We start from the raw sequence: 12,819 nt of genomic DNA, 5'->3' as shown, positions 1-12,819 counted from the left end.
TATCTTTTGCAAATTAAATTTTTGAAGAGCTTAGAACCCATAGAGTTACAAACTTAGTGCTCAACCAAAATTCTGAAGATCTGCCAACTTCTGTACTCTTCAGAATGTTTTCAAATCCCTCATCAGATTTGTAAGATTGTAGGTATGAGTCATGGAAGGAAGCCAACACTGCGCTTCTACCTAAAGGACAGGATCCTCTTTTAATTAAGAATTATAGACCAATTTCATTGTTGAACAATGATTATAAAATATTTGCTTCAGTGTTGGGAGAAAGGTTAAAAAAAAAATTGCAGGAATTTATTCATCACGATCAGTGTGGATTTTTGCCTAAAAGACAATTAAGAGATAATGTTAGGGTCGTGCTGGATATTATAGAATATTTACAATATCATAATGAATGTAAAAAGGCTCTTATTTTTTTGGATGCAGAGAAAGCTTTTGATAATTTGAATTGGCTGTTTACATTTAAAGTTTTGGAAAGTATGGACTTTGGAGAACATTTTATACAGGGAATAAAGTCAATATATACGCCTCAGAAGGCTAGTACTGTAATATTGTGAATCAAGAATTAACTAAATCATGTTATATACAAAAAGGAACAAGACAAGGTTGCCCTTTGTCACCTTTGCTCTTTATTTTGGTTCTCGAAGTTCTTAATAGAGACATTAGAAGGGATGAACAAATAAAGGGCTTAAAGATTAAACAAGAGGTTTTTAAAATGAGGGCTTTTGCTGATGATTTAGTTTTGATACTACAAGATCTCTGGTATCTGCCGAGCACTTGATGAAGAAACTGAAGGAATTTGGCTCACTGGTGGGTCTTAAAAGAAATAAACAAAAAACAGAAATGCTAATTAAAAACATGACCCAGCCTGATCAAGATTTGCTGATGAGCAAGACGGGTTTCAGGACTGAAAAAAAAGGTGAGATATTTGGGGATGATTCTATCTACTAAAAATAGTGTGTTATTCCAGAATAATGATGGCAAAATTTGGAATGAAATGAAAAAATATTTGGTAAGATGGGAAAGATTACAATTGTCTCTCATGGGGAGAATTTCAGCGATTAAAATGAATGTTTTGCCTAAGAAGTTGTTTCTTTTTCAGACTATACCGATTTTGACTGCATATTTACCATTTAAACAGTGGCAAAGAGATATATCTAAGTTCATTTGACAAGGCAAAAAACCAAGAATTAAATATAAATTGTTACAAGATGCCAAGGAACGAGGAGGTTTGGGTCTGCCTAATTTAAAACTGTATTTTGATGCTTGTTATTTGCTTTGGATGAAGGAGTGGATAATCTTGGAGAATAAAGAATTATTACTACTTGAGGTTCATGAATTAAGATTCAGGTGGCATGCCTGTTTGTGGTATGATAAAGTTAAAGTTAATAAGGATTTTAAGAACCATTATATTAGGAATGCCTTACTGCGTATCTGGAATAAATATAAGGTAGGACTGTCTCCTAATGTACCTTTGTGGTTGTCACCTCAGGAAGCATTTACTAGAAGAGAAAATGTGGGAGAAAGGAAGTGGTTAAAATGTAAAGATTTATTAAATTTTGAGGAGGGTGAACCAAGTTTTAAAACAAGAGAACAGTTAGAATGTTTTACATGTCACTGGTTTACTCATATGCAATTGTTTGAATGTTTTAAGTTGGATAAAAAGAACTATAGATTTGTTAATGAAATATCTTATTTTGAGACTCAACTCTGTATAAATGATGAGCATGTTATTGCTAAAATGTATAAGATGTTGTTACAGATGAACTTAGAAGATGAACAAGTCAAGGATTGTATGATTAAATGGGCTAAAAATTTTGGATACAGTATCATGTTGAAACAATGGGAAAATATGTGGAACAAAGGTTTGAAATTTACATTGAATTATAACTTAAGAGAATTTTTATAAAATGATGTACCACTGGTATTTAACTCCTGATAAGTTATCAAAACTGTATACTGGTATAACAAATGTTTGTTGGAAATGTTCACAGGGAGAAGGAACCTTTTATCATCTTTGGGGGACTTGTGAAAAGGCTAAAAAATTTTGGGACCAGATATGCATTGTTATTCAAAAAATTCTTAACGTGAATATTAAAAAAACAAACAAACCAGAATTGTTCCTATTGGGTCTGATGGAGAAAGGATTGGAGAAACAATATGGATCTTTGCTTTTATGTATGATCACAGCTGCAAAACTATTATATGTGCAAAGATGGAAAGACTCACAAATACCTACATTAGAAGAGTGGATTATTAAACTAATGGACTTGGCTCAAATGGCGAAGCTAACAGCCTTAATAAGAAATAATACTGTTTCTAAATTTGTCTCCTCATGGCAACCCTTCCTAGATTACGTGCTTGGGTTGGGAAAAAATGAAGCTTTGATTGTGGGATTTAATGATTAGATGGTTTGTGTTGATAGAAATAATGTGAATTAGGATTAAATAGTGGTAAGAGATTAACTTTTTTAAAATGTGTACTTATATCTGTGTTGGAGATAGTCGGAAGTCACTTTCTGTTTCATCTTTCTACTTGATCTCTTTTTTAATTTTTGTCTTTTTCTTTTAGTTTTATCTTCTCTTTCTTCTATACTTTCTGATTTGTATTTTAATTGTACTTCTTATATATCTTAATAAAAGTTTTGACCAAAAAAAAAAAAGATTATAGGTATGACTTTGTCCAGCTATATCAAAGGGAAGGTCAATACCCTGAAGTCTCTTGCTTTTTACTTTAAATCGTATCTTATGCCACATGCAGTAGAATTTTGAAGTTTTGTATGTTTATTGTGATTCTATTTATCTCTGCCACTCTTGGAAAATCTGATAGGCTTTCAATATTCTGTTACTATGTTCTATAATAATGAAGTACCATTCCTGTAATTCTTACAGTTTGCTGACCTTGCCTACCTTGAAGGACTATTCCTTTTTTTTAATAATAATTTTATTAGAGTTTACAAATACAAAGCTAAAAGGTTAATGCAAACTAAAGAAAATATAAAAAGTAAGGGAAAAAAGCAAAGTGCAAAGAGAAAGAAAAAGAAAGAAAGAAAGAAAGAAAGAAAGAAAGAAAGGGGAATATATAAAAGATTATCCCCACCCCCACCCCATCCCTCTGGACAAGTATATACAATTTCAGTAATTTAACACCTTCTTTAGTATTTCAGTAGAAAAAAGAAAAAGAGATCTCTTCTTCCATATCTCATCCCTTATCAAGAATCAAAGTATAAAAACTTATTATTCAATCCTAATCAGCAAGTCTATTTAAATTTAAACTAAAAGCAGCTGTTTATTCCACCTCCACCACACTGTATTTCAGGAATGCACATGCTTATATCCATCTGGGATATAGTTCCTGCAATAGATGCCAGATCATTAACACACTAGCTGGAAAATCAGCCATCTCCCCACCATTCACATTATCTGTGGGGTCAGAAGACAACTGCATCTGTGTATCTCAGGACAGCTCCTTCCTACATAGATAGAAAAGTCTTCCCTTCCCTCCCTCCCACTCACAACTGATGTTGTATGGCAGCTATAGTGATTTTCAACATTCAGTTGAAAGTGACAAACAGGCAGGGGCTAAGTGAAATAGCATCGTCTTGAAGGTAGTATCCAACCTTGAGGCCCGTTCCTGATATTTCTTCACATACAATTCCAGAGGAAAAACACGGTCTGAAAAAGGCCAATGAGATTTATTATCCTAAATATAGTAAAGCAAGCACATTTTTTTTAGTAGGGCAGAGAATACCCCTTGCTGATCAGAAAGCACTAATGTTTCTCTGTGGGCAGGGATCTTCAGCCTGTTTCATCTTCCTCAATAATAAGTACAGATGTTTTCATTCTGCTCAGAAAAAAGGAAAACTCCCCAAAGTTCATTCTCCCTCCTCTGTAATAGAACTTATAAAATGAATACCAAGCATCCAGTGAGAAGTTGGGCCTTGTTGATAAAATGACATGTTACTTAAGTATCCATGGAACCCAGGACTCCAGACAGATGCCACAAAATGTGCTTCCCATGCAATCCAAATAGTGCATGTATGTATCAGTAAGACAGCAAGAATGCAATGAGTATTTTTGTTACACTGGGTTTATCAAAATATCCTCTGGATTTAACCAGTTAATTTACAGTTTATTTAAGAATGCTCTCTTTTATCCACACAGTCACCTTACTGTACAGCTAGCATAGTGATAACATTTGGTTTAAGAAAGGGGAATTTTCCTAGCTCTTCCACTTGGTACAATGTATCTGCCTTAACATTAGACCAAAGAATCACACGATCCCTTACCATCAAATACAGAGAATAGCATAAAATTAACCCCTCACCTAAGGAATGTTTATTGTCAATACAATGAGGAGTGTCTTCCCCTTGCATTCTAGAGCCTTAGGGAACACCTTAAAGCAAGTGAGGGGCTTTGCACATGAGTGCCAATGTTGGCTTTTGCCTACATGAAAATTAATTAAAAGAAAGTACACATCTTGAAACATTTTACAGAAAGATTTGCCCTGGAAAGCATTAATCTACAAAGCACACATACTTTAAACTATTTCCACACGTGACTTTAACAATATCATCAGGAGCAATAGTACAAGCTTTAGATTTGCATTATTAACCTTTATATTTGCATTACGAAACAAAACTAATTTATATTTTATGTTTAAATGTACATCATCATCAATATCATCTTTATTTAACAACTCACAATTTCCAAGAAGTCTCTCCAGATTGGTAACAGACAAATAACAATGAGAATTTATTTATTTATTGCATCTACAGTGGTACCTCGGGTCACGAACTTAATTTGTTCCGCAACTCTGGTCGCGACCCAAATTGGTCGCGACCCGAATCAAATTTTCCCATAAGGTTCAATGTAAATACAGTTAATCCATTCTGACCCCTACGAATTTGGTCGCCAACCGATTTTGGTTGCGACCCAAATCAAATTTTCCCATAAGGTTCAATGTAAATATGGTTAATCCGTTCTGAACCATATGTATTTTTTTTTAAACCACAAAAATATGAAACAAAGTACAGTATAGTACAGTACGAAGAGAGAGAACGCTATCCTTGCTCGAGGCAACTTCTGGCGTGGAGGACAGGAAGGCGGGTGGGGAGGCGGTTATTGTTTGGAGGGAGAGTCCCCCTCCCTACAGGAAGCCACGACCACGTGTCAGAGCAGGGAAAATGGCCGCGGATCCTGTTCGTCACCCGATGCGGAGTTCGTGAACGGAAGCAAAATTTTGCGAACGGTGCTATTCGTGACCCGAATTGTTCGTGAACAGAAGCGTTCGTGACCCGAGGTACCACTGTATATGGCCATCCAACTCAACAAAGTGACGCATACCAAAAAAAAAGTATGCATTGCAATGCTTCAGATTCTGTTCCATGAAAGGAGTTGCAGAGGGCATGGGAATACACCATCACATGCAGCTCTAAAAACAGTTGGGTCTTGTTGTTGTGGGATCATGCAGCTGTTCTCCTCAACTGCCATCCATCCCAGGAATGGCATAGCTGACTGCTTTAAGGAGGTACAGAGAGGTGCACATTTTTGGAATCGACTCTTGGGGTAGGGGTTCTGGGGAGCCCTGGGTGGTGTGTTGGGTAGTTTGTCTGGATGCGTAGGTCTTTTTATCTTTTTCTTTTGTCAGTGTAAGCTGGCCAGTCATTCTAGAGTTGGGCAGCTTCTAAATCTAATAAATTCAAACCAATAACATTGCAATGAACCAACTGATGTGCATCACTGATTCTAGGACCAACAAAAATGGAACATTTTGCATATGTGTAGGTGTGAAACAGCTGAACAAGGCTGTGAAAAGTGGGTGACACTTCCATCCTATCATAGATTATATTTTTCCAAGTCTTGCAGCTGTTTGAATATTCTCACTGTCCATAATTTTCGGCAGATCCAGTTAGACCCAGATTGTAGCAAATTAACTCCATTTAATACTTCATTAAAAAGTTACTCTTGGGGATTTCGAGTGGTCTCAAAATTTTTAATGGGAAATGTCTGCCCTTCTACAACACCCTGGTAGCATTTCAGTGTTCATGGATGTTCTTGGTTTATGGCCTTATGATAAATATAAGCAAAAACTATGTAAACTCCTAGCAGCCGTGAAGACCCAAAGAGAGCAAAAGTAAATGTTCCTAAAACTAAAAGAACACACATCTGGGACATTACATAAAAGATCAGAGAGTCCAGGTCTCTTTTAGGAACAAACCCAAAAAGCAGGCGATGAAATTAATCATAGGAGATAACAGTAATCATATAATTCCAATATTTCCACTTAGGGAATACTACCCTCTTCACCTACTTGATTTCTGTGTCGAAACTACAGCTAAACAATGTTCTATATAAAGAATTCCTGGGATCACCTATGGCTAGTCCTTGAGTTACAATGGCAATTGGAACCAGGATTGCCATTGCTAAGTGATGTGGTCGTAAAGTGTGATGTCATGTGACCACATTGCTTAGCAACAGCAATCCAGGCAGTCCTGGTTGCCACTGTAACCCCAAGATGTTAAATGGGAAGTAGCAGGAGTCCTGGGTAAGGAGTGCAGGGGAGCCATGGGGGGTCGGGGAGGCCCTGGGAGGCCCAGTGCAGGCCACACAAGTTGGGGGAAGAGGGTGCTGCAGGCATAGATTGTGCATGGAAGCACAGAGAGGCACAGAGAAATAGGATGCTGGGTGCATGCATGCAGGGTGTGGCATGGTGCACAGGAACACAATGGGGGGAACCTCCTGAGCAAGCTGTAACCTTCCCTGCCAGCCTCCCCACTGACTTTGCTCGTGTGAAGCCACCAGGGAAGGTCACAAATGGTGATCACGTGACTGCAGGACACTGCAACCATCTGGACTGCAGGACATTGCAACCAAGCTGGTTGCCAAGCACCTGAATCATGATCACATGACTGCGGGGGCGCTGCAACAGCCAAAACTCCGAGGACCAGTTTTAAGTACCCTTGTAACTCTGAACAGTTACTGTAATGGTATGTGGGAATGACCTTGGGAGTTGAGGGAAGAGATGCTGCCGAGGGAATGATCAGTTAAGGGGTAGGGGGAGCCCACAGCTGCATAACAGACACAGAAAGAAAGGATCTTCCCTAACTTATCAGGCTGTAAAAAGAGATGGCAGGAGATTTGTACTTTCAGACCTGCAAGATTCTGTTAATGTAGCCTTACAATAAAGTAGCATTAGCTCTTCTTGTCATTTTTTCTGTCTGATCTACCTGGGAAGGCTGATATCACTCTTGCAAGTCAATCCCCCCATACCATTACAGTCGCTGAATGAGTGGTTGGTAAGTGATGACCACCTGTAGTTACAGTGGAGGTATAGCAGTTATTTGGCAAAGGGGTATTCTTGACTCTCTTACTGCACTGTCATATCACAGTGTCATGGAGAATGAGCTTCATCCCCATATATATCTGGGATGGTATGGGAAGACCTCACTAATGATGTGCTGATAATCTGCCTGGACATCACTGACCATGTGCCAACAACAGCTTTTGTTCATTTTTTAAAATCATTGTTACAGTTTTGATCACAGCTGCTGGCATGGAACTTACTTCATCCCATTCTTTTGTCCTCCTGCAACAGTAATGGCCTGCAATGCAGCACAATTCCGGGGGGGTGGGGGGGGGAGGGAGGAGGTGATTCTGAGTTTACAGATCTTGTAATGTTATTACCTCGTATACAATATCTTGCCAACGCCTCCTATTTTTAACTCAGCTTTTCCATTTGCCACCTCATTCTAACTTTTGCATGTCATTGCACAATCTATAAAACCACGTAGAAAAAATAATCCTGGTTTAGATAGCTACAGTTAGTAATTGATGGATTCTGATTCATAGCTTCTTTTCCTGGCATTCTTTCACTACAGTATTTTGTCCATTATGAGATCCTCAGAAATTAAAAATTTATGGCAGCTTTATTGTTTCTCCCAGGTTCCCCTTTCACTGCTGTTTAAGGCAGAATACTTAGGAAGACTTCAGTCTTAAGGCCTTTATAACTGCTCAGTAAAAGAGCCCATGATTCACTGATTTGTTGAAATTGTGAGTAAAATCACAGTCAGATAATCCAGCATCTTCTCCACCTAAACTGCTCCATTAATCTGTCTCTCTCACTGGCTGAGAATTTGTAGAAATATGAACAATTGGAACAACTTTCTCACATTAATTCTCTCACAACTTATTCTCTGGCACACATATGAGTTTGTATCCTATTACAGGTTGTTTATATGGTCACTCCTCAAGTGGGATGTTTGTCTGGAATGGCTGATTAGATTAAGATGCTTAGTTTTCAGAGTTATTTTTGCTATAATGGTCTAACACTGCTAGCTCTCTGTATCTTATAATGGTACTTTTTCGGATATGACTTTTCAGTAACATTAGTAACTTTTGTTAAAATAAACTTTGATGCCACCCGATGGCATTCCAGGGGTCCTTAAGACCTTCTCCCAGACGGAGTGCACATGTATGTGTTGACCAGTTTCACCATCTTTTTTTATGCTTTATGTAGATTGTTAATTTTATATTGCCTTGTAATGTGAGCCACCCAGAGTCAATCTGCAGTCAGGTGGTGCCTAAATTGAACCAACCAACAAATAAATATTACAAATGGCAAATCATGTTAAAAATGGCTTTTCAGCAGTTTACTTTAAACAGCAAATGAAGGTGGGAACATTTGTAAAATTATACTTTCTCTTTCAGAGGAAAGACGGATATACAGGAAGTATATTAATGTAATCTCTTTTCCCTCAATATGCTTTTTTTTTTTTTTTTTGGTATTTGCAATGATCCCCCCCCCCCCCCTCACTTGGGGAAAAGTCATCATCTGCACCATTTGCTCTTTGAAGCAATGCAGTTCAAAACTATGCCACCTTACTGCATCCTGCTTCTCAATATCGCAGATGATTTATTGGGATCACTGATGACAGCGATGTTGTTCAAGAAGGCATTCATTCATGCCACTCTCCGTCTGTACAATCCAGAAGCACTTTTACTGTATGATCTATTGTTTGTGGAGACTGACTGGAATTCAAAAGCTTTCTGGATACTGAGATTGTTGCTTCTATCATTCTTGCAGCAGTGGAGTCTGCAGTTTTCTCTGCAAAAAGGAGGGGTATATGGCAGAGGAGAGCAGCTTCTGACCCCTTACTCTGTTTTCAAAAGGCCTCTGTAAGGGATTCACTCACTTAGGCACCAAGAAAGAGAAAGGAAGAAAAAGAAGTGAATAATGCAGATGTTCAGTGAGTGGAAAATGGTAATAAAGGGGTTACTCCCTTTTTGAGTTTCTGGCCCAGACCTTTCCTGGCTTATAGCCCCCACCTGATTGCTTGAAAGGAGTATAATGTTTAATAGACACCCACTTCCCATTCATCATCACTACCATATGGCTTCTTGAATGACCTAAAGGCAAATTCTAGAGCAGCACATTAAATGTCCATCAGGTTTTATGATTCTTTCAGTTTCATGCTACCAGTTGCCCACAGTTGGTATGCAAAGCCTGAAGACAGCAAGCCTATAACCTCCAAAAATGGCAGGAGTACAATTCTCAGTTTTCCCACCCAGCATGGATAATCCTTCTGGAGGGCATTCGGTTGGAGATGGCTGCTTCACAGAGTTAAACATGCAAGTTTTTGTCTAGCAAGTGTTCTGACCCACTTGACAGAGATGCTCAACTAATGGAATTAAACCAGGTATGCAGGAGGCTAAACTACCCACCCAATGAGATCAACAGACAAATCAATAGAGACAGATCAATTTGCTGGGAGGACCTATTAAAAGACAGACTGAAACAGAACAGAATACCGCTGGTTATCACTTACCACTCAAACCACTTAAACATATTATTAATAAGTTACAGCTCACATTGGACAATGACACTGCACTTTCTCAGGCACTGGGTGGTAGACTCTTACTTGCATATGGACAACCACTCAACCTGAAGCAGATTCTCACAAACAATAAGAAACGACAGGACAATGATGCCAACATTGCCAGATTCTGCAATAAACCTAGATGTCTACTTTGCCCCCACGTCTACACCAACAGCATCATCATAGGCCCCCACAAGTACACACTTTAGAGATACCTTCACATGTTCTTCCTCCAATGTGACACATGACATCATCTTCCAGCAACACCCCTCTGATTCTTCATAAGACAAATGTTATGCATAAGAATCAATGGACACAAATTTGACATCAGAACTAAAAACAAGGACAAAGTAGTATCAGAGTATTTTAACCTTCCAGGACATTCCATGGCAGAGTTCAGACTGACTGTTTTAGAAAAGTAAGACTTTAACCACACCATTGAGTGAGAAATTGTTGAACTTACATACATCAAAATGTTTCAAGCAATCTCAGATCACAACACAATGCGTTTTTAACACATTACAATTGTTAATTAATAAGGTACTTGTAATCTGTCTCATGGAGAGCCACTTTGGTGTAGCAGTTAAGGCATCAAGCTAGAAGCTGGGAGAGCATGAGTTCTAGTCCCGCCTGAGGCACAAAGCCAAATGGGTGACCTTGGGCCAGTCACTCTCTCTCAGCCCTAGAAAGGAGGCAATGGCAAATCACTTCCAAATCCTGCCAAGAAAATTGCAGGGACTTGTCCAGGTAGTTGCCAGGAGTCAAAAACTGATTTGAAGGCACCAACCCCCCCCCCAAACTGCCTCACATGTAAACTGCAAATGCATAACCAACTTATCTTCCCCTCCCTCCCTGCCCCTTACCCCAATTTAAATCCTACATCAGACTAACCACTCTATACATCTGAAGCAAGCCGCAGGTCATAAAAGCTTAGACCTTTTAATAAAATTTGTTAGCTGGAAAAAGTACTACCAGACTCCTATTTTTTGCTACCATGGACTAACATGGTTCTCCTCCTACAACATCCATCCATATCACCCTAAATAAAAGTTCAGGCTGTAACAGAGCAATTGTCTCAGCCATGTGAAAATTTTGATTGAAATGTTACAGTGTAAAGGTAGCAAAGGCCCCAGGCTAGAATCCAGGAGACTGGGTTCTAGTCTCGTTTTAGGCATGAGAAATTGCCTGGGTGACTTTGGGCTAGTCACTCTCTCTCAGCCCAACTCACCTCACAGGGTTGTTGTTGTGGGGAAAATAGGAGGAGGAAGGAGGATTAGGTATATTCACCACCTTGAGTTATTTACAATAATGATGATGATGATGATGATGATGATGATGATGATGATGATGATGGTGGTGGTGGTGGTGGTGGTATAAAAAATCTAAAAAAAAATGTGAAGGTATTGGACTAGAACTGGGCAGATCAACATTACAGGCCATCTTTAGCCATGGAACCTTATGGGGTGACTTTGGCCCAGTCACTTGTTCTCAGCCCAACATCAGAGGGTTGCTGTTCTAGGAAAAATCGGGGGTGGGTGGGAAGAATGCTATAAGTGTTGCTTTGAATTTCCAGAAGAAAGGTGGGATAGAAATGTAATTAAGCATGTTTAATAAAGTTCATGGAATGGAATCTTCTATAGCCTCTAAAGAACTGTGATTTCATGCAGTAGGAAGCAGACACTTCCTTTAAACTAATCTCAGATCAGATAATGTCAGCAGCTTTAAAATGAAATGAAATGGGTGCAAATTTTATACTGAAAATAAAGTTATATTTGGCAGTACATCAGGCCTTTGCCAGAAATGTCCAGTCTTTTCTTTCACAAAACAACTCTTTTCTTTTACAAAACAACTCGGGCATAAAGAATTGGAAACCACTGCCTACAGCACAAGAAGATTTGTCTCTATATCTGAACATTAGAAGGAATCATAGGCATCTTATCCGGCACAAAAGCTTGTGCCTTTTAACAAAATGTGTTAGTCTGAAAAGGTGCTCCCAGATTCCTTCTGGCTCTTAGCTACCATAGACTAACATGGCTCTGCTCTTACAATCTCTGTATTCGAGTTGCACACACACATACACACACACGGTTTCCTGGCGGTCTGAAGTGCAATTTAATCGAAGTTACAGAACAAAAGAGAGCCCCACAGCGATCACGTTGCATCACGAAGCACCTCACACACTACTGTAGGGTCGACACCGTTCACAGGAAAATGAATATTTGATCAGAATCGATTGCTTCCTGAACTGAATTTCGAAGACTCAGACACCCGCACCGCCGCTTCCTTCCTGCCACGGAGGGCCGTAATCGAATTCCGTCCAGAGCCCCCAGGCCTGCCTAGGCGTGGCTCAGCTCTGCGCTTTTCATCTCGCCTCGCCACTCCCCCTCCCCTCGCCGCTGCTTCTCTCCCTCCCTTCTTCCCACCGCCCCCCCCGCAAGCCCAATGAGGTCAGCGCCGGAATAAAACCGCTGCAGTTTTCCGAGAAGCCCTGACTCCGCTTGGTGCTCCGCGCATCCCTGGGTGGCTGCCACGAAGTCGGGCAGGGTGAGTAGCGCCGAGCGAGGAGAAAGGCCGTCGCATCGCTGCTGAGCGAGGCGAAAAGCCGAACAAGTTTTGGAGTCTTTTAGAGTGAGCGAGAAAGTGGTCCTTTGGCCCTGCACGCGCAGTTCGAGATGAAAAGAAAGCGAAGGGCGTTGATTGATTGATTGATTGATTGATTGATTAAGAAAAAAAAAAGACTTTGCAAAGCGATTAACGATGGGACGCAAATAACATTAACAGATTCTGGTGTGGGGGGTGATGGAGAGGATGCCTCGTTCTAGCCAGCGCGACGCGACCTTCCTCTCTTTTGTTTCTCCTCTTCTCCTCCCCCACTCCTGGCAACTGTTTTCAGCGGGGAAATGGGCAGCGTCGCGACGTTCCGCCGCTTCTTTGATCCC

This window comes from Python bivittatus, unplaced genomic scaffold (assembly GCF_059951505.1).
Source record: "Python bivittatus isolate LINGU-HERP-01145 unplaced genomic scaffold, Pbiv_v1 ctg000020_np1212, whole genome shotgun sequence".
In the NCBI taxonomy this organism is placed as follows: Eukaryota; Metazoa; Chordata; class Lepidosauria; order Squamata; family Pythonidae; genus Python; species Python bivittatus.
This window is presented reverse-complemented; position numbering follows the sequence as displayed.